Source organism: Pinus tabuliformis, chromosome 6 (assembly GCF_031772625.1).
Source record: "Pinus tabuliformis cultivar Carrire ecotype Pingquan chromosome 6, CPIR1, whole genome shotgun sequence".
NCBI classification, from domain to species: Eukaryota; Viridiplantae; Streptophyta; class Pinopsida; order Pinales; family Pinaceae; genus Pinus; species Pinus tabuliformis.
Genome location: NC_142292.1, coordinates 1,815,671,622 through 1,815,694,011, shown reverse-complemented (window position 1 = coordinate 1,815,694,011; position 22,390 = coordinate 1,815,671,622). Strand labels below are relative to the sequence as shown.

Here is a 22,390-nt window from a genome sequence, read left to right as displayed (position 1 = left end):
TGTATGGAGAATTTAAAGAAAGGCATGGTAAGTTTGTTTTCTTTACGCAATGTAATATTTAAAAAAAAAGGAGCTCGTATATTATTTTTTTGTGGTTGACTTTTTGTAATATGTGAGAGCTCGGGGGCAGTGAAAGAGATAGAGAAAATTTGCACAGCAGTGCATGAACGAGAAGAACAGGGGAGTGTAAAAATAGTATGTATGTTTTTGTTGAGTGGTGGTGAAGCTCGCAGCAGTGGAAAAACCAAGGGAGATGCACAGCAGTGCATAGATCACTCTTTTTAATGTATTGGATTTGCATTGAAATGCAAAAAGAAAAGAGCACACAGTTTTTTTTTATATAAGTGAATGTAATGAAATTTTTACTGTGTATGTAAAAAATTTGTTTTACAGCAGTAATGTAAAATGGTTTTTACAGCAGTAAACCCAGCTCAGTAAATTCTCAGGTGAAAACAGAGTTTTGGTTGAATGTTGTTTTTGGTAAATCCCTCTCAGTAAAAGAGGAAGAAATATGTTGTTTCAGGCATTTTTATTTTAAATGAATATCAATCATTTTATGGTGGTGAAATACTCTGTTCCTCAGTAATTTTTTTTAAACTTCCCTGTGCACAAAAGATCCTGGAAAGGTAGAAACAGAGCATTGCCTCTGTGGAGTTTATTTTTTTTGTTTTTGGGATTTTCTCAGAAAAATCCCCAACAGTGGTATCAGAGCAGGTTTAGGCTCTTTGAAGGTGACAAAGAAGCTGAAGGGAGGAGTCTTTGTTGCAGCAGTAGATCTTCTCCAGCAGAGTGAAGGCTCAGTCAAGAAAATATTCAGGTATTTCACAAAGTTTTTTTTGTGTTGCTGAAGAAACAGTCAGTGTTTTAAAATACACAGTCAAGAAATTGAAGCATAGTTGAGGCTGCAAGAATGGCTGGCACAAGCACCAGTAATAGCATGGGTATGCAGCTCCCATTATTTGATGGTAAAAACTATGACTATTGGGCAATAACAATGAAAGCCTTGTTTGCTTCCCAAGACTTATGGGAAATAGTTGAGGAAGGTTTTGAACAACCAGCAGATGAAAATGAGTTTAATGCATTAACTCAAGGAGAGAAGGATCTATTAAAGAGCTGCAAGAAGAAGGATTCAAAAGCCCTTTTCTTCTTGTATCAGGCAGTGCATGGAAGCATGTTTCCAAGGCTAGCAGCAGCTAAGACATCCAATGAAGCATGGCAAACCCTCAAGACAGCCTATCAAGGCATGGAGAGAGTGAAGACAGCAAAACTACAATTGCTGAGGAAGGATTTTGAGAATCTGTGCATGAAGGAGTCAGACAACATTGACTCATTCTTCACACATGTAATTGGTTTGGTCACACAGATAAGGACTCATGGAGAAACCCTTGAAGATAGGAGGATTGTGGAGAAAATATTGAGGGTCTTACCCTCAAAGTTTGATGCGATTGTCACCACCATTGAAGAGACAAAGGATCTCTCAAAATTTTCAGTTGATGAGCTACATGCATCACTGATAACACATGAGCAGAGGTTGAGTAGAAATGAAAACTCATCTCTAGAGCAAGCCTTTAAGACCCAGATGTCCTTTGGAAGAGGAAGAGGTCAAGGCAGAGGAAACAAAAGAGGAAGAGGCAGAAGCCAGAACAGAGGTGGAAGGAACAGTCCAGCAAATGCACAAGGAAGAGGCAGCAATCCAAATCAGAACCAAGGCCAAGGCAGCAGCCAACAAAGAGGACAACAACATGCTCAAGGACAAAGGTATGAAAAATCCAATGTCCAATGCTATTATTGTAAAAAATATGGGCACTATGCCAGTGAATGTAGGAAGAAGGAGCATGATATAAATAATAGACAAAATGCAAATGTCACTAGAGAAAACAGCAGCCAAAATAATGTGTTGTTAGCTTGTAACATGGCTGAAACAAACAGTGAAGACATATGGTTTTTAGACTCAGGTTGCAGCAACCATATGACAGGAAACTTAGCCCTGTTTTCTGCCCTAGATAAAAATATGAAATCAGAAGTTACACTTGGCACTGATAGTAAAATCTCTGTTATGGGAAAAGGGGAGGTAAAAATATTTACAAAGCAAGGAGAAAGGAAAACCATAGCAGATGTCTACTATGTCCCCGGAATGAGATGTAACCTCTTGAGTATTGGACAGCTTGTCCATAAGGGGTACAATGTTTTCTTTAAAAATGATGTATGCACCATCATGGATATAGCACCCAGCAAAAGATGCATTGCTGAAGTGAAGATGACGAGGAACAGGATGTTCCCTCTTAGAATCAGGGCAGATTTGAAAAACAAAAATGAAATTGCAGCAGTCACCCAAGAGGCTTTCCAAAGCGTGCCAAAGGATGAAAATTGGTTGTGGCACTTGAGATTTGGACATCTCAATTTTGGAGGTCTAAACTTGTTAAGCAGAAAAGGAATGGTAAGAGGATTACCATTGATAGAGAAACCAGACAGCCTATGTGAAGGTTGCATTTTGGGAAAACAACACAGAGAAAGTTTTCCATCAGGCAAAAGCATAAGGGCAAAGGCACCCTTAGAAATCATCCACTCAGATTTATGTGGACCAATGCAAGCTCCATCATTAGCAGGCAGCCAATATTTCCTAACATTCATTGATGACTTTACAAGAAAGACTTGGATATATTTCATTAAAAACAAAAGTGAAGTGTTTGAGAAATTCCAAAACTTCAAGGCATTTGTGGAAAACCAAAGCGGGTTGCATATAAAAGTTTTGAGAACTGATAGAGGAGGTGAGTATATCTCCAAGGAATTCCTAAGATTTTGTAGAGAAAATGGAATTCACAAACAGTTTACAGCAAGGTACACCCCACAGCAAAATGGAGTTGCTGAAAGGAAGAATAGGACCATCATGGATATGGCGAGGAGCATGCTGAAGGCAAAGCATTTGCCAAATGATTATTGGGCTGAAGCTGTAAATTGTGCGGTGTATATTTTGAACAGGTGTCCTACAAAAGCAGTGTTGAACAAAGTGTCGGAAGAGGCATGGAGTGGGAGAAAGCAAGGAGTCACCCACATGAGAGTTTTTGGATGTGTGGCCTATGCACACATACCAGATCAGCTAAGGAGGAAGTTGGACAACAAAGGGGAGAAATGCATCTTCATTGGATACAGTGAGGAATCCAAAGCTTACAGGTTGTATATCCCATCTACCAAGAAGTTTTTCGTCAGCAGAGATGTTCAATTCATTGAGGAGGAAGCTTAGAGAAAACAGTGAATGTCAAAAACTGTTTGTCTCATGATGAAGATGAAGAGGAGGTGGCTGAAATACATCCCCAAACAGCAGTGCCAACACAAGGACAACAAGGGACACCATTGATGATAAATGAGAGTGGTTCTCCAAGCACACCACAAGGAGGAAATACAAGTGCATCTTCAAGCACTTGCACACCAAATGAAAGAGGTAAGAAGTTTAGAAATCTAAGTGATATTTATGATGAAGGAATGAATTCCTTATTTGCCTTGTATTGTCATGTTAATGATCCTATTCATTTCGAAGATGCAATCAAAGATAAGAAATGGATAGAAGCTATGGATGAGGAAATGAATGCCATAGAGAGAAACAAAACATGGGATTTGGTTGAGTTACCAAAAGGCAAAGAAGTCATTGGAGTAAAATGGGTTTACAAGACTAACAGCAATGCTGAAGGCAAGATAGAAGGGCACAAGGCAAGGCTGGTTGTCAAAGGGTACAAGCAGCAGTATGGGAGAGATTATGAGGAGACTTTCGCTCCGGTTGCAAGAATGGAAACCGTGAGAGCAGTGCTGTCCATAGCAGCTCAAAACAAATGGAAAGTCTACCAAATGGACGTGAAGTCAGCATTCCTAAATGGAGTGTTAAAGGAAGAGGTTTACATTGAACAGCCTCTAGGCTATGAGAAGAAAGGTGAAGAGCACAAAGTGTGCAAATTGAAGAAAGCTCTTTATGGGCTGAAGCAAGCGCCAAGAGCATGGTACAGCAGAATAGATTCATATCTATTGGATAATGAATTCGACAAATGTGAAGGAGAACCCACCGTCTACATCAAAGAAAAAGATGGTAAAATTTTAATTGTTGTCTTATATGTTGATGATGTTATTTTCACACGTAATGATGATCAACTCATTGAGAATTTTAAATCAGTCATGAAAGAGGAATTTGAAATGACTGACATGGGTTTCTTGAGATACTTCTTAGGCATAGAAGTAGATCAAAATGAAAAAGGAATTTTTATCTCACAAGCAAGATATGTAAATCAAGTATTGGGCAGATTTAACATGCAAGAATGCAAGGCAACGATCACTCCCACAGTAATGGGATTAAAACTCACCAGAGAGGACAGCAGCAAGGATTTTGATCCTAGTTTGTACAAAAGTATTGTTGGTAGCCTTATGTATTTAACAGCTACTAGGCCTGACATTATGTATGCTGTTAGTTTAATTTCCAGATTTATGGAGAAGCCAAAGGAGGCTCATTGGCAAGCAGCAAAAAGAATTTTGAGGTATGTCAAAGGTACCAAAATGTTTGGAATTTTATATAATGTCTCAGAACATTCAGATTTGATTGATACACTGATAGTGATTGGGCTGGAAGTGTAGATGATCGGAAAAGCACTTCCGGTTATGTTTTTCATATGGGTTCAGGAGCCATTTCATGGGCTTCTAAGAAGCAGTCCATTGTAGCATTGTCTACAACAGAGGCTGAATATGTGGCAGCTACAGCAGCAGCATGTCAAGCAGTGTGGATGAGAAGAATGTTGAGGAGCTTAGGCCAAGAGCAGGCAAAAGCGACAGTGATTTTTTGTGACAATAGCTCAGCTATTGCATTGTCAAAGAATTTAGTGTTTCATAAGAGAACGAAACACATTGATACAAGGTTTCACTACATCAGAGAATTGGTGAACAATGGAGAAATTGTCCTAGAACATTGCAGGACTCAAGAACAGGTTGCGGACATCTTGACAAAGCCATTGGATCAGAAAAGCTTTGAATTTTTGAGAAAGTGTCTGGGTATGACCGAATGCCCAACAGTTGAAATTAAAGGGGAGTGTTGAAATCTAATTTCAACTGCGCTCCCCAAAACCACCGCAGCAAAACCACAAACCCGTTTGAGGCATATCAGACCGCTCTTTGGTACAGAGTGGTTTCCGTACACAAGGGCCCGATAAAATTTCGAGTTGACGCGTGGCTCTCCCCATACGTCAGCCAACGTAATATTTCGGGAGGTAAAGTTCAACCCAAAATTGGCTTCCGAAATTGATCTCCGCCGTCCGATCTGCTCCCATGCTCTCCGCCGTCAATTGTCCGAAGCTGCATACAAACCAACATTAAAACATTACGTGGAGTAAAAGCCTTTGGGTTGACCGCCGAAAAGAAATTTAATGAATTAATTTTTGTTCGTAGATAGTAGGTGAGATGTCTCAGTTTTAATTGCACGAACGTATGGAGAATTTAAAGAAAGGCATGGTAAGTTTGTTTTTTTTACGCAATGTAATATTTAAAAAAAAAGGAGCTCGTATATTATTTTTTTTGGTTGACTTTTTGTAATATGTGAGAGCTCGGGGGCAGCGAAAGAGAATAGAGAAAATTTGCACAGCAGTGCATGAACAAAAAGAACAGGGGAGCGTAAAAATAGTATGTGTGTTTTTGCTGAGTGGTGGTGAAGCTCGCAGCAGTGGAAAAACCAAGGGAGATGCACAGCAGTGCATAGATCACTCTTTTTAATGTATTGGATTTGCATTGAAATGCAAAAAGAAAAGAGCGCACAGTTTTTTTATATAAGTGAATGTAATGAAATTTTTACTGTGTATGTAAAAAATTTGTTTTACAGCAGTAATGTAAAATGGGTTTTACAGCAGTAAACCCAGCTCAGTAAATTCTCAGGTGAAAACAGAGTTTTGGTTGAATGTTGTTTTTGGTAAATCCCTCTCAGTAAAAGAGGAAGAAATATGTTGTTTCAGGCATTTTTATTTTAAATGAATATCAATCATTTTATGGTGGTGAAATACTCTGTTCCTCAGTAAAAAAAATTTAAACTTCCCTGTGCACAAAAGATCCTGGAAAGGTAGAAACAGAGCATTGCCTCTGTGGAGTTTATTTTGTTTGTTTTTGGGATTTTCTCAGAAAAATCCCCAACAGTTTAACTGCCATAATCCCGGATCCAACTGGCCCGGCGAGGCCCCTGAGGCTAGTCTAATGCGATGATAAGGGAAAGTTTAGAATGGTCCCCAAGGCATTCGACACTCTGAAGCTCGTGAGAGGGCCTCTCCGTGTTGTTTCCGTCTGCGGCCGGGCGCGTCAAGGGAAGAGCTTCATTTTAAATCAGGTTGGCAGTCAAAATATTTTGTGGAAGATCTTTGTTTTTTTGCTGGAAAATACATAGTAATATCTTTCATTAAATTTGAAAAATAATAGTATGTTTACTGTGGCATACTCTGTAGAGAAATAACAGGCTATGGTGTAGAAGCTAGGGCATTTGAGATCATGTAGTTGATGCAAGCGAAAAACCAAAACCCCTTTCTGATTTAATACCTCAATGCAAAGCCACAGTTGCTTTGAGCCTTGTCTTTTTAAAGGGGTGTGAAACCTCCGTGGCACTCCTTTATGTCTTGCTCCAACTTACTACTAGGGGATTAACCCACTTCAACAACAAACCAGTAAACAAAATAAATGAAATCGTATGCCTATCCAACCACTGTGTATTGTTCCGAAAATATTCTGGGATGTGTTCCTCTGTCGATCTTGTGTCGAAGTAATAAAAGAAAGGAAATTTCGATCAAGTTCAGCTTATCTTTTGCTCGAAATCATGCACACAAACATTGAAGGAAATTTATCCTGCCCAACTGTAACTTGTGGGGTATAATTTAATTTAGAAAATAAAAGGACCTCCGCGCTACAAGGAAACGCATTCCAGCAACACAAATATGCACAGAAAAACTGAATTGAACCTTCAAGGGATGCACAGAATATACATAACGCACAAACGAGACAAGCTTCTTCAACATTCCACACTGGACCTCTCGATGCTCCGAGTGAGCTACTGAGGTATTTTTATTACCATTTTCACAATAACAGGGAAATTACAATTGTTTTTAGGTGCAGATCCTAAAAATATGGATCTATTCATCAGCTTCACTAAAAAAAGCTAAATTAAGCCTTGTTCTGTTCATTACATTGACTAATAAGAAAAAGACCAGATGCATGAGTTGAAACAAGTTTCAGTCTACCAGATGGTAGAAATTGATAGCAAAACTGGACATACATAGTCTAAACACCTATTTTTTTTACTTTTCTACTGTTCACTTATTGTTCTCCTCATGATGCACATTCAAATATCAATTGGATAATTGGCCAACTAAATTGACTTCCTCCTGGCCTCTGCTTCACTACCCCTCCATTCTTGGCCATGGCCATTAGGGCTTTGTGCCATGGATGGGAGCCCTCTCTACCAGCTGGACAAAATCCTGCTCATAGCCCTCTGCTCATTGATGATTGACCTTATTTGCATTTATCATCTGGTTTGTTTTTACCAAATTTTAACTTCTTGCCTTGATGTCTCAAGCAGTATGCAAGTGTCCTGCATTATGAATAGTGATGGATTCATAATATTTACACGCGCGAATAAAAATTCCTTTCAAACAGGCGTATCTTCAACATTATGAATAGTGATGGATTCATAATATTTACACGCGTGAATAAAACTTCCTTTCAAATAGGCTTTGCTCCAGCTCTCGGGTTTCATTCTTGAACTCTCACCTAGAATAAGACCTACAAGTATTTGTAATAAGTTTCAGGTTTGCTTTTCTTAAATATACAATTCTTAATAAAAATCTCAATGACTTTGATACTGTAATAGAGTTCTTAGAAAATTCTCTCACCACTTAGTTCAATTTTTCTTAGTTGACCTCTTTAAACTGAAAATTTTGTGAGTCCTTTTGTTTGTTGAAACTATTTGATTTCTTTTAGTTTTTAGAATAAAATATTTTTTATTATTTTATTTTTTAATTACATAAGAAATTATAAAAATGTATAAGTTTTGAAAGATAGAATATTATTGTTATTATTAACAATCCCAATCATAAATAGTATTTCTGTAAAAATCAAGTGGAAAGAGTAAGTATGTAGGCTATCTTAAACCAAAATGCCAAACACAGCTAAATCCTAAAGCTCATAAAATAAGCCCATTTTCCAGGTATTTTCCTTCCCTCCCTCCTTGGATGTGGAACTGGATTTTGCCAGCAGATATTGTAACAATATTTTTATCATCTGATTTGCACGTTTCAGAAGAGTACAATTTGCTTTGGTATCGTCAATCTTTCAATCTTGCTTACATCACTCTCGGTTACTTCTTTAGTGAACAAAAGATTTTTCTATATCACTAGCATGGTCATTAGCATTATTGGACTGGTACTGCCTTGGATTAGCATCTAATTGATTCCTCTGAAGCCTTAAACCCACTCATTGCTCCAGTATCTCCTCGTTGCTAACCAAAATCCCAAATTTACATGTACAACAACGAGAAGAAACGAGGACGTACTAGATATGAGCAGGTTTAGGGCTTCAGGGGATCAATTAGGTGCTAATGCAAGGCAGTACCAGTCCAATAATGGTAATGACCATGGTGGAGATATAAACAAAACTTCTGTTCACTAAAGAAGTAATCCAGAGTGATGTAAGCAAGATTGAAAGATTGACGATTCCAAAGCAAATTGAACTCTTCTTAAAAGTGCAAATCAAATGATAAAAATATTGTTACAATATCTGCTCACAAAATCTAGTTCCACATACGAGGAGGGAGGGAAGGAAAATACCTGGAAAATGGGCTTATTTTATGAGCTTTAGGATTCAGTTGTGTTTGGCATTTTAGTTTAAGATAGCCTACATACTTATAATTTCTTATGTAATAAAAAATTAAAAAAATAAAAATATTTTATTTTAAAAACTAAAAGAAATTGAATAGTTTCAACGAACAAAAGGACTCACAAAATGTTCAGTTTAAAGTGGTCAAGTGAGAAAAACTTAACTAAATGGTGAGGGAATTTTTTAAGAACTCTATTATAGTATCAAAGTCATTGAGATTTTTTTTAAGAATTGTATATTTAAGAAAATCAAACCAGAAACTTATTACAAATACCTGTAGATCTTATTCTAGATCGTCTAGTGAGAGCTCAATAACGAAACCCGAAATGAAAGTCGGAGCAAATCCTGTTTGAAAGGCAATTGTATTCACGCGTGTAAATGCTATGAATCCATCACTATTCACACGTTGAAGATAATATATTTTTACATGATACTTCTGAATCCATCACATAATATATTTGAGTTGACGTTTTCTAGCCAGCAAGTGTGGCCCAAGTGTTCTGATAATGAGCTACAATTGCTAGATCGAAACATAGACTCAAAAACATTATGTGATGAATTCAAAGTATAATTAAAAAAACCTATCTACATGATAAGGTAAATCCTGGTATAGTTTGAGTCTCACTTTTTTCCTAATATTAAGTATCAGTTTATATTTGGAAACATAGACACGAAATTATGTGATCAATCCGGAGTATCATATTAAAAAAAACTATCTAGATGGTAACGTAAATCCTGGTTGTAGTTTGAGTCCCAATTTTTTCTCAATATTAAGTATCAATTTATTTTTGGAAATGTTTCATGTCTGCCTCTTTTCTAGTCGCACTTTTTTTCTCAATATTAAGTTTCATGGAAACATTTTATGTATGCCTCTTTTCGTAGAGTCTCTTTTCTTTTTTTAAATTTTATTATGGTCGGACTTTGAATATTTTCATAATCATATGTAATTGCTTACATATGCTTCAAATTACATTTTCCAGGCACTAGATCTTACTCCGACAATTCCCTCTCTAGCCTCAATAAATAAAATATATTAAAATGGATTATATTCTTTCATATATTTTTAACTTCACTCATAACGCAAAAGCATACCTCATTAAATATAAATAATTTTTTTAATTATTAAAATGACTCATCTTAGTCATTAATTATTAATTATTTATACATTAATAATTAAAACGCATTTACATTCCATACAAATAGATATGAAGTTCCAAGCATGGAAGCTCAAAAAAACCCACCATGGACGTAAATATTTATCTTGCCCTTCTCATCCTAACATAACTTGTACAGCTTTCGAAGGACGATACCCTACGCATAACAGAAAAAGTTATCAACACAAGGAAACCTTCGTTGAGGAATTTACTCGCATTAATCTACCCAAATTGCTGGTCTTTCTCTTGCATTTGGGGTGATTTATACGTCTTCATTGTGTTTCAGACTTAACTTGAGGGTGATGGTCCTTGGGACATTGGTCATGCTTTGCTTTGGGTATGAAATTATTCTCATTTCTTCACATATCGACGTGAGGTAATGCTTCCTGAGGAAGATATTCATCTATCCAAATCTCACCCTTAAATGATTCGGATGCGCAAATACTTTGGAGTTCAACACCAGATTTCATATTTTACAAATTTTCTTCTTATTTGCCTTTGGATTACAGCAGTGTTAATTTACGGTTGAAATCTTATGTAAACAGCAGTGTTAATTTACCGTTGTTCTCCTATGTAAATATTAATAATAATATGATCAACTATATGGTGCATCACAAATATTTAAAAATGACTACAAATTCCAAAAATATTTCAAAATGTAGCACAGATATGTAAATCTCAATTTAATGTACTAATGTGGCAGTGCCTGCCCTATTCCTGAACTCTATCCATATAATTCCTCAGTCGCCCTACATCTGAGACCTTCACAGGTTTCACTATAAAGTCTTTTGCGCCTTCGTCCAGACATCTCGTCGGTTTCCAGCCACCACTAATTATATAACCATGTAACAATAACTATAACATTCGAAAACAACAATATATAATGGTCTGAAATTGGCATTTTACCTGCTCAGAACCTATCCAACTTGGTCATAGCAGCTCTGTATGCAGAGCAATAAATAAGATGACTAAGAGTATGAATGTATGATGGAATTCTTAAGCTATGCAAAGTTGGTCCATTCAGAGATCAGTAGACTGTTCTTCCAACCTCGTCGTGAAATTCATTTCTGTGCAAATGCCCCACTTTCCCATAAACAATTGCAAAATGTCATATTGTGATACATATAATCAGTCATTTACGGTTTGGATCTCTCTCTCACATAGAGTTCAATGTATCATGTCTTCTTGCATGGTGGGCACCTTTACCTCTTATCTTGTCAAGGGCGAGGGCTTGGTTGTGGCAAGCAGTTTTTGTCAACTGCTAAACCGTCAAACTAGTTTACCAAGTATTGTAAAATTTTCCACCTAGTTTTTATCAACTGTTAAACTAGTTTAACAAATATTTTAAAGTTTTCCATCTCTTTAGTCTTAACAAGAAAAAATACTAATTGTCAAGGAAAATTCATAGCAGAAGTGCTAGACCATAGGGCTGAGCATCTAGAAGCAAAATAACTCTCCCTTTCCTTTTTGTATGGCCTAATAAACCAAAGGTTTGGTTGTACGTTAAAAACAAAAGCAAACAAAGAAATTAATGCTTGAGTTACCCATCCACGATTTTTGTCTATCTTTAGCAATTTTTGATTGATGGATGTGGCCTATATTGTCTGCAAACATGATCCACACTTTCCACATCTCTATTTGGACATAAAAGGAAAAGACATCAAATTTTGAGTTTAGAACTCTTCTCTACTTGCTTCTTACTAGGCATATAGGGTTTAAGGGGTTTGGTTGCTACTTAAAATGGTTTAAGATACCTTTATTCTTTTTATCTAAGTAAATGCACTTTGTTTTTGTTTGTTTCGTTAGGTGCCTAGGTCAAAATGGAAAATATGTTGGGTTCATAGTCAGATTAGGAGCTGTACATCTTGATATGCACAAGAATTTCTTAGCACTTTCCCTTTTAGGGTTTTTTCCCATGCTAAAGCTAAAAGGAGTCTAAAAGCAGAAACCTGAACCCTTTTAAAGAGAGTCATTCTTGAAGTGAAAAGATATTGTCAAGTTCCTAACTGATTTCTTTCTGTTGTAATACTGATACCTAAGGAAAAAAGAACTAATTCCAGCTCAGAAGATGCTTCCAGTAATACATATTGAGTATGATTTTCCATGGCTTTGATAAGCTTTAACAGCTCTTACTAGTGACTACTGAAATACCCTTTCTCATCTTCTCTTAACATAGTATTAATTTGTCTTCTCCAAATTTGCATTCTTATCTTCCCCAAAACAATATCTCACCTTATGTTATCTGAATTAGGATTCTTATCTTTTATAAATTAACATTCTTATCTTTTTCCTTTCTTAGACTTCTGCTACACCCCCTCCCCCTAGTTGCATCCTTATCTTCCCCAAAATAGTATCTCACCTTATGTTACCTGAATTAGGATTCTTATCTTTTCTAAATTAATGTTCTTAGCTCTTGCCTTGTTATATGTTATCTGAATTAGGATTCTTAAATTTTCTAAATTAATGTTCTTATCTCTTGCCTTTGTTATACTTCTCCCACACCCCCTCCCCCTCACCCCAGGTTCCTTTGACCTTGGATGGTAAGAGAGTGGGGTTTCCTATCTCTTACATGGCCCCTTCCCTCTAGGGTCATACAACCAGATCCCCTCATGGTGCCTGATGACTCCAACAGTGATTCGGTTCCTTGATGCCCCAACTATCAGTCATGAGGATTGAGAGAACTAAACATTATCTCTACCTCCAACTCTCTCACAGTCTCACCACCAAGATTTCCGGATTTCAAGTCTTGGACTCTACCATGGTATAACTGCATCTATAGTATATACCACTGCTATATGTATATATCTTTTGGTTATAGTTAGACCTAGTAGTCTGCTTGGTTGGAAACTTATCATGCTGCAGTATTTTTGCTTTCTTTCTCTTGCTTTTAAGCATTATGGAGGAGTTTCTATGGCACTCCCACATTATAATTCACACTAGACGTATCTTCTTTAGTCCCAGTGGCCTACCTTTTTGGTCATTTATTGGACATTAATAAAAATATCTTATCTTATCCAGGACCATCTTATCTTATCTGTTACTTAAAAGGTTTCAAGTTTCAGAAACTCTAAAAAATATTGAACTCTTGACTAGACAAAGTGGTCTGCCACAGGTTGCAAAGTTTGATCAAGAGCTATGTCTTCAAATGTATCAGGTTTTCAAATCTTTGAAAAATATGGAGCACTTGACTGGACCAATTAGGTTACGGTAGGAAACAAAGTTTGATGGAGTGTTGAATGATTGTAAAGAACATTTCTTTCTTTCTTCTTCCCTCTGAAACACAGAACTAAAAACATCAAAGAATTTATTAGTTTGTGGGAAGATGTAGTAGCTATTTTGATTCTTCAAGACATCTCAAATGATATTGTATCCAAGATGCAAAGACCTCTAACTCTTGGCCAAATTTGAATATTGCAAGTAGTACTTCCCTTTATGCTGAAGGATCCGGTTTCAAAGTATTTAAAGAAAATTAGTACATGCCTCAATGACACACACTATTGGAATGATCAAATGCTCTGGCTGCACATAAATACATTTCCAAAAATCAGTTTGCATGATAAAATTATGTTTCTGGTCAAAGGCTTTGAAAAATCCCTATGTTCTACATTTAACAGCTAGGACAATTTTGTTTATATTTCCCCTCATATTTTCCTCATTCTTCTTGAGAAGTTGTTCTTTCTGGCATCTTCATGTAGACATTTATTGACAAGCCTGTGTCTGCCATGGTCTTTTTTCATCGAATTCATGATAGGGAAACAAGGTGAATTTTTCCATTCCTGGTTGTTTGAATCAGAGAGTCAACCGAGATGTGAAGGAAGCTCTGAAAACATTTATGGTCCATTGAGAGATATAATTAGTAAATTGTTGCTTGATAAACATAGAACAGTCAAAAGATGGATTGAAACTTCGAATATTAACTGCAGAAAATAATTTCCAGAGTTTATATTGCATTTGATCAGTATGCTTTTCTTGACATCGATCAACTTCACGGGAAAACTAACAGATAATGCACAATTATTGCTACAAATCTTCATAGATAGTCAGAGTACAAAGAATTTGGCTTTTAAATTTAGAGAAAGTCTGCTGCAACTGTTGGAGAAGTGCTCTTCCAATCAAAAAGCATAATTAAGCAGAGAATATTTTTCATATGAATGAGTGATACATGATAAGATTATACAGAGCTTCAATTAAGGGAAAGGTTTAATGATATAGACAAACGAAGCCTGGTAAGAAGCAAAGCCACTTCAGGAATGAGAAGAAATTCCTCTTGAGCATCTGAATCAAATTGTTTCTCTTCAACGTCAGCTACAATAACTCTGGTAAGCTTCTTTGGCTTTTAAATTTAGAGAAAGTCTGTTGCAACTGTTGGAGAAGTGCTCTTCCAATCAAAAAGAATAATTAAGCAGAGAATATTTTTCATATGAATCAGTGATACATGATAAGATTATACAGAGCTTCAATTAAGGGAAAGGTTTAATGATATAGACAAACGAAGCCTGGCAAGAAGCAAAGTCACTTCAAGAATGAGAAGAAATTCCTCTTGAGCATCTGAATCAAATTGTTTCTCTTCGACGTCGGCTACAATGACTCTGGTAAGCTTCCAACAACTTAGATTGCATATTTCTATGAGATTCAACAACTTAGTCCATGATCAGTGTGAGAAAGGCATCGATGTTGTAAATAGTTTTTTAGTATACTGATCTGCCATAATAATTAGTCCGTCGATGGTTCATGTAATAATAGCCCTATCTGAGATGAAAATAATGGACTATGTTTATCAGGATTTGGTTCAATTCAGATAAGAGAATGATAGATTTATGTCCCTCTATTCTATTCAGCCTGTAGGGGTAACCTACTATCACATCTTCATATAGGTGTTTCTTCAATCTAGTTGGGCCAAAGCTATGACAATCAAATCTGATTTCTCCTATTTTGAATAAGCCTGGATATGCAAATGTTGCATTATTGATTAGCCTTTCCATGACTGTAAGGGCCTATTTGAGTAGAATCTGTTGGCATAGTCTCATTCTGAATATATTCTATAGGATTCATAAATTCATCTATGTCCATGAAAGCCACCCATTGACATTCTTGGCGAGCTCGCAATGCACAATGGGAGAATCCAGCCTCTTGGGTTTTAATCCATGGCCACATATGTCTACTTACATTGAAAGAACCCAATGATGCTCTCACTTCTATGTTGTCATCACTATTCTTATCATAAAGAAACCATCACTAGACACCTAGATAGCCATGATACATGATCTATTCTCTGAGAAATGGAGCTTGGTTCCAAAGCATTGTGTAAGCATAGAGATGGAGAGGCCTAAGCATCTGCACAGGTTTGGAGCTCATCATGGATGTAACTTCAATCCTAGCTACATATGAAAGTAAACCACTCCTGGATCTCCATACAGAAGCCTCCAACCCTTGAATTTCTTATATTTCTAAGCCATTAGGCTTCTCACATTTGATCACATCTTGAGCAGCCATCAAAACCTTGGTCTTAAAAACCTTGCTACCCAAATTCATGGTGTCCCATTTCTTGAAATCCCTGGCATTAAACAGACCAGTGTCCAAATTGGAACCAAAAACACAGAAAATATTATTAGTATCAGAAATCCTACCTCTTCTCAGGTTCAATCCTTTAACTAACATAATCACGTTGTCTGGTTCTACTACTGCCTCATAAAAAAGCATCCTCTATGAAAAATTATTTGGATACCTAGCTTGTGAAGGGACCAAAATTTCATTTTCCTTGAGTTTTATAGTTAAGGTCAATCCCTGTGTAGACTTTGGTTGTGGAGGATGTGGGCACCTTACAATTTGCAAGTCTTGTTGTTTCATATCCACAGAGATGGAAAAGTGACAAGATCCTTGACCAGAAGAGAGTTATCCTTGTCCACGACTCATTCTTCAATTGCATTATTTCTAGGTAGGAGTTGAGGATGATGTTCTTAGATAACAGTCCTTCCTCGAGGTGGAGGGTAAAAATCTGCCACACAATGAAACCCAAACATCAGAAACCTAAAACACTGCATCTATCACCTGCTTACACAATGCCATCAAGCTTAGCCAACTTAAGCTGAACATATGCTTTCCTTATATGTTTTGCACTCAAGGCAAGGACTTGTTGCCCAACAACCCTCCTTGTTCTGATTGAAATTCTCCAGCATTTATAGTGGTAAAGAAATTGTCAGAAGGATGGACCTGTAGTTATATGGTTTCCATATGACTTTGAAGGACTAATTTTCAGATCTACATGTTTGCATATTGGATCTCAAAGATGGTGTTAGCTAGCTTTAGATTCGAGGATAGACTTTATAGTGCCTCATTTTTTTGTTATAGAAACTAAGGGTTATGCTCTTATTAAAAGACTGATATCTAGGATATCGTGCCTTCACCAATAGATCTACAGTGGTTGGCAGTGTAGATGAGGACAAAAGTTAAGTCCAAGTGGATGATCATGGATGTCATAAAGGATCATTTGATCCCTCTATATATGAGAAGAAAACAATAAAGGATATTTTTTATGCCCTAGTGGGCCTCTAGCAGAGTGAGAACATAAATAGGAAGGTGATATTGTGAAACAATCTTAGATCCATAGAGATGACCTAATCAGACTTAGTCAATAGTTACCTTATGCAGGGCACACAAGTTCATGGTCAACTTTTAATAGTTGTGGAGAAGGTTGTAGATTTAAAGCGAGTGAACATGGCACTAAATGGATTCCTAACTTCATGGGAACCATTTGTCAAAGGTGTTTGTGATCATGAGAACCTTCCTCACATTGAATAAGGGCATTGACGAGAACCTTGTTCTATTTGGTTAGACAAATAATGGCAAAGGTAAAGGACCTAGCAAAGGTAAGGGAAAAAGTGAGGAGTCAACCTCATAGTTAGGAAATGACTTGAGTAAAAATAAGTGCTTAATTCCTCATAATCATGGTCATTATTCATCACAATGTCTAGAATCTAGATTAGAAGAAGGGTAAGTGGAAACAACAACAAAAGTAGGTAGTAGCATATATAGAAACTTAGTTGGATAAGTTTGTTGCCAAGTTTGAGAATGTTTTCTTGATGGTATCTTTCCTTTCTATCAACACAATTATTAGGAATGTGTGGTATGTGAATTTGGGGCTTCTCATCATATGGCACCAACCTGACAATTATTCTCTAGTTTAACAAAGCAAGACTAAGTAGTATAACATGAGCTTGGTGATGCCAAATACCTAGTAGCAAGAGTAGGTACTATTCTCTTCCACCTTGAGTTAGGTTTTAGATGTTGATGATGTTTTGCTTCACCATTAGTGCAAAAGGAGCCACCAAAAATAAAGGATCATCATGCTTATATTAGGGATTTTTTCTTTGCTAACTTTATACAAGGTGTCCTTTATGAAATTTAGCTAGTGCTTCACTTTATACTGTGTTTCTAGGTCAAATGATTAATAAAACATTTTGATCATTATATGCTTATGATATGTATGGATTGTAAAATGAATGAGTGGACATGCCTCTGTACAATGCTTTAGCGGGAAGTTCTACATAGCAACATTCTTTCTAGTTTCATCTAAAACTTGCCCCATTTACCACAATAAACATGATCCTAGATGCATGCTCTAGAGTACACAGTTAAGATTATGTTGCCATTGTCTGAGACCTTTTGCATACTTCTTGACATGAGATCAAATCATTTAATCCAAAAGTACTAATATAAAACTAGCCTTTTCTATACCAGTGATTTCACCTTACTATATAAGTTAGAGAGTATGTGTCTGATCTATGTGAGGCCTACATTTAGCCTTTGATCCTAAAACTAATCTAGCTTGGCCCAAATTGTTGGCTCTGGTACCATAACCTGCCCTTCAAACTCGCTCTTGGATTTTGTCGGTGCATTAGATTACAAACCTAACTCAAACTCAATTACAAACCTTATTATTTCCTAAAAGATAAGTTAAGAATTATATTTATTATCTTATTTTCTATTATTTGTTATGTGCGAGGAGTTTCCAGAATCCCAATACTGAAATTTTTTGGTTCATGAAAAACCTATCCTGCTCTTGTTCTAGGTGATTGTTTATACTTTTTGAAATTGTGTCCATGTGCAAGCTCTCGTGTGATGTATTTTACAATTTTTCATGTGAGACAGGTACTGAAGAGTTGTGTGTACACTATAGGTTATGCTCTGATTCGTTGCAATTGAGTATCTATTTTGGTAAAACATGAGAAGCATAGTTTTCATCTATCAAATTTTGAATTTGAGACACTGAATCTTCTATAGAAATATGAATTGTGTCTTTCTTCATAGAATTTTTTAATTTTCTGCTAAAAAATGCTATTTTGTGCTTTACCTAAATTAGGGGTAAAAATAGTGTTTGTGTCATTTGTTTTAATCTTAGGTTCATGAAAGAGTAAGTATCATTTTTTTTAATCTTAGGATCATGAAAGAGTAATTATGTCCTTAACGTTTTACATTTTTATTTGTTGGATCGATCAAAACCCTCCAACATTACAGTTTATACAATGTACTTTTAACTACATATAAGTCTATGTTAAGATCCATTCTATGGCTTAAGGTACCTACCTACATGGTAGGGAAGATATTAGGATTGAAGAGTAAAGTATAAGCCATTTCTAATGGACTGCATGCACAATTAACTTGCCTATTTTTGGCTGGATTTTGATAACGGGAAACTAATGGTTCACTCTATGCTTGTTAGGTCCTCATCCTTTTACTATGGGTTGGGAGATCCTTTTCTGTGGCTTACAAATCTTTGATATCATGGTTTGTATTCCTTTGATTTTTCTAATAATTGTCCTAGTGACCTTGGGTGCTCCAAAAAGGATGCAACACTATTTTAGGAGAGAGGGGTCTTTATGCGCATTCATCTATGTCTTACCTGAGGTACAAGGTAAGATTATCCCAACCCTCCAAATGGTATTCTTGGTCACTCGGACACTCCAGAAGGAAGCAACAAAGCTGAAGGAAAGAGAGTCCTAGCTATGTGCTTGTCTCAAAGGTCTCAACTGAGCTAGAGGGTAACATTGTGCCAAAGCTTGTAATGAAGGTAAGCTACCTCACGTGCTTAGTTTTGAATAAGTTTTTTCAGCTTGTCCTCAAAGGTCAACCCTTCTAAACTTAAGATAAGTAATATGTCCTTGATCTCTTAACTGAGCATAGGAATCTATTTGTCTTATTTTGTAAAAATGTCAGTTCTGATCGATAAACTATTGTTGGAGAAACATTATGAAAGGATTTTTCTATAACTATTGTGTTTTGCTAATTGATATCAGTTTTGTGATGCTTGTCTCTATTTTAACGACCCAACTATGTTTGGACAAACATTCTGACAGAACCCTTAGTTTCACAAACTTGGTATTTGCTGCTAGATTTTTATCTAGGAATATTAATATTTTAAAACTTTTCCTTGTTTGCAGGCATATATTGTTGAGTTGGAAGCTGAAGTAACAAAACTCAAAGAAGAGATCAAGGAATTGCGAAAAAAAACAGGTATTGTGGACAAACCTATAATTGATATAAAGATCCATAGAATGTACTTTTTTCAGGCAATTGGTTGTTTTATTATCATAAAATCTATGTTCTAATTATTAATGGATATTTTTGTCTAAAAAAATAGGTAGAAATGGCTGAACTACTAAAAAAATAGGTATACAAACCTAGAAATATGGGTTTTCCATCTACTTGGATGAATATCTATCTATGCACACCATTTGAATGTGGGTATTAATATTATTGTCATATCATGTTACAATAATCTAGATAGCAGTTTTGAGAGGGGTGTAACATGGCCTTGAACTTTTGTTGTTTACCCACAAACCCATTCATCACCTTTTTTCCTTAATTTCAATTAGTTTTTATATATTCCACTAGGATGTTTGGAGAGGAAAGAAGCTTTAGCACTGTGTTTGTTAAATGTGATTCGTATCTATTGATTTGATTCTTTTAATTCTTGGTTGGTTCATATATTTAAATTTAAACTTATTATTATTCACATTCATATATAAAAACCTATTTGTGAGGGTTGAGGACAAAAATGGGTGAGTTCACTTCTTTCGGGGTGAATTTAGTATATATCTATATATATATATATATATATATATATATATATATATATATATATATATATATATATATATCTAGCAAAAGATACACAGAAATTATGAGATTTAAAATCTCTCGAAATTGCAAAGTTATTGGCATATTTGTGTTGCAAGGGTTTTTATTGTTTTATTATTTTGGGTCCGACTTTAATGTAAATCTAGCTATTGTGTTTTCAACCATTACATTCAAAAATATCATTTCCAATTTATTGAGATTTGTGACTGCTTTGTAAAGTGCTTTTATTATATTTATTTTGAGATATTTTAATATAATTTTAGTTGTGATTTTAATTTGGATGTATTTTTATTTTAACTATTTAATTCAAAATTGTATTGTAATTATAAATGAAATAAAATTAATCAAAATTGCGAGTTATTGATATTTTATTTTAATTTTAATTGTTTTATTATTTTGTTTAACCAAATTGTTTTTAATAGCTATTATTTTTATTGCCATTTTTATTGTGAATCTTTAAAGGGTGCTAGCTCAATGGAAGAGCGCCTACTTTATAAGTAGGAGGTTGGTGGTTCGATTCCACTGTGTCCTGATATGAATTAACCAATGATATTGTAGCTTATTTTCAATTAAGCACTTTTAATATTGATTTATTTCAATGGCGAGCTATTATTCTAGATTTATTATTTTATATTGTCTCTAAAGAGACAAAAGTGATATTGTATTATCTAAATTTTTATTGTCTCTAGAGAGACAAAAATGAAATTGTCTTTGGAGAGACAAATGAAATTGTCTCTAGAGAGACAAAAATGCTTGTGTTATATATTGTCTTTATAGAGACAATATTTTAAGACAATTTAATTTGAGACACCCGCTTAAAGAGAATATTTGAGACAATACACAAGTTTGTCTCAAGTTAAGACAATTTACCCATAAATTGTCTTAAAACCCCCGTTTGTTTTGTAGTGGGGGCATCTTACCCTACCTCAATATAGGAGCAACCACAAAAACAAGGGAAGACATGTTTCCTTCCACCAGGTAGCCTACATGGAGACCAAGCAATCACACAAAGAGACAAGTATGTGGTAATTTAGTAGCTTTTAGATAAAAACATAGTTGGTTCATGTAGAGTTTAGGGAAGGTACACTCACAGTCGATTTTGTATAAAGATGGAAGGTGGTTGCTCATTATGGGAGGTCATGGGATGATACAGGAAAATAATGTTGAAAGGTGGCCAGAAGGAGATCAACTAATAAGGAGAGAGCACCTTTACATCATTTTAAGTAGCCAACCATAGTGGGAGGTAAAAAAAATGGACCTCTCATATTATTAGAGTTAATCCATGGAACAATTGAGGCTAGGTGGTCTAATCCTAATCCTAAGTAGTGACTATTTTAGACTCTTATATCCTTCTGAGATGCCCTTCGACAAAGAAACCAATACATGTAACTTTGGTTTCTTTCTCTTTCCCCCTTGGAATTAGGCTTCAATCTTAAAATCTCTCATCAATGGTTTTCATTCATTCTAAGGTTTTATAAGCTTCTGTTTTTTTTTCTCCACTAATTGGGTTTAATCATCTTGAGGGGTATATTTATGTCTTAGTATTCCCTCCTTCTCCCTCTCATTGCTTTTGTCTCCAACACCATCCTTGGTCCCCTTCCTTGTTTTGCTACTAGACCTTCCAGTTTCCCCTCCCTTGACCACGTCCTTCTCCCCATTCTCTTTCATCCCAATCCCATGGTTATAATTCTCTCCCCATCTCTGTATTCTATTTGTTGGTTGTCATTCTTCCCTCCTCTTTTCCCATCCTCCCTTTAATTTTTATATATATTTAGAAACAATACATCCAAGTAAAATTTAAAGTAGGAATAAAAATAATTTATCAAAAAACAATTCAATCACTTTAATAAATATTAGTTTACTTATATTAAAATAATAGTTTAATCAATATATTAATTAGCACAACCATATTAATTAAATGGATAGTAATCCCCCATAAATATCAGTGAATACTAAGCATCATTATACCTACTTCATAATCCATGTCATGTTTTTCAAATTAAAAAATCATAAAAGCTAACTAAATTGTGACTTTATTATTATTATTATTATTATTATTATTATTATAATAATAATAAATTAATATATAAATAGTATCAATCTGCGTTAAAACACTTGCTTCATGATGTATCTCACATTTCTAAAATTAAAAAACATCATAAAAGCTAACTAAATTATGACTTTATTATTATTATTATTATTATTATAAAATAATTAATATATAA

At 35.4% G+C, this 22,390-nt stretch overlaps 1 pseudogene; it reads right to left on the bottom strand.

Moving 5' to 3' along the window:
• Window positions 1-22,390, bottom strand: part of LOC149266275 (glycosyltransferase family 92 protein RCOM_0530710-like) — a 52,982-nt pseudogene that overhangs the window by 491 nt on the left and 30,101 nt on the right.